The following is a 1,517-nucleotide window of genomic DNA, read 5'->3' on the forward strand; positions in this document are numbered from 1 at the left end:
TTCCACAGGGTTCAGTGCTAGGACCAATTCTGTTTACATTATACATGCTTCCCTTAGGCAGTATCATTAGAAGACATAGCATAAATTTTCACTGCTATGCAAATGAAACCCAGCTCTATCTGTCCATAAAGCCAGATAACACACACCAATTAGTTAAACTGCAGGAATGTTTTAAAGACATAAAGACCTGGATGGCCGCTAACTTTCTGCTTCTTAATTCAGATAAAACTGAGGTTATTGTACTCGGCCCTGAAAATCTTAGAAATATGGTATCTAACCAGATTCTTGCTCTGGATGGCGTTACCTTGGCCTCCAGTAATGCTGTGAGGAACCTTGGAGTCATTTTTGACCAGAACATGTCCTTCAATGCACATATTAAACAAATATGTAAGACTGCTTTCTTCCATTTGCGCAACATCTATAAAGTTAGAAATATCCTGTCTCAGAGTGACGCTGAAAAACTAGTTTATGCATTTATTACTTCCAGGCTGGACGACTGCAAATCATTATTATCAGGATGTCCTAAAAACTCCTTGAAAAGACTTCAGTTAATCCAAAATGCTGCAGGAAGAGTCCTGACAGGGACTAGAAAGAGAGAGCAGATTTCTCCTGTTTTGGCTATATAAATAAAATAGAATTGAATTGATCGGCTTTTCTGCCACAAGTCCCATCTTTCTTGTTTGTTTATCACCCACTTTGCAGCATGCTTAAGCGTGATAAGCTGTTGTTAGAATGTATTTAACATTAATTTCTAGTATCAGCTGATGTTTGCTGGAGCCACGGCTGTAGAAGCTGCTGGTAATGATATCCGTTTGGACATGTGGTGAAAGGGAAACGTGAAGATGAAACCACGAGATGTCCTTACTAAATCATCAGAGCTGAACAGGTGATGGAGAAACAGGTTTACCTTTTAGGTGACATGAATGAGTTGAAGGGAAGTTATGAACCGTTTCTGAGAGACAAATAACATCAGGATCCTTTTCTACATAGCTGACGGCTGGTAACTGTGCAGGGGCGGCTCTAGCAAAGTTTTGTCGGGGGCCAGGTTGGGCATTACCAGGGAAAGGAGGACACAAAGAAATATTTTTCTTTGTTATGTCATTTAAAAACTTTGAATGAATAATTATCTGAATCTTACAACAAAAGTGGTCATCTGATTAAATGTATAGAAATCCATTGTTGTATATAGTAAATAAATAAGTCTAATATACACCCTAGTAAGCTATAGTACTTTTTCCTTTGGGAAGGTACCGTCTGTGCAATCTGCAATTCTGTTGAAGAAAGATGTTGAATCTATTTAATTATTGTAGAAAAATAATTGATTTCTGTGCATTTGTTTTACACTTGCATTAAATTAAAGTTGATTACATCCATTGAGGGCGGGGGATGGTTTCCTAATATTTTTGCTGGGAGTTGGCAACCCTATTAGTTAGGTAGGTAAGTACTAGGGATGGGTATCGTTTAGGTTTTATCCGATACCGGTGCCAAATCGGTACTTTTGAAACGGTGCCGGTGCT

The sequence above is a fragment of the Pundamilia nyererei genome, unplaced genomic scaffold (assembly GCF_000239375.1).
Source record: "Pundamilia nyererei isolate P.nyererei 1_Seehausen unplaced genomic scaffold, PunNye1.0 scaffold00205, whole genome shotgun sequence".
NCBI classification, from domain to species: Eukaryota; Metazoa; Chordata; class Actinopteri; order Cichliformes; family Cichlidae; genus Pundamilia; species Pundamilia nyererei.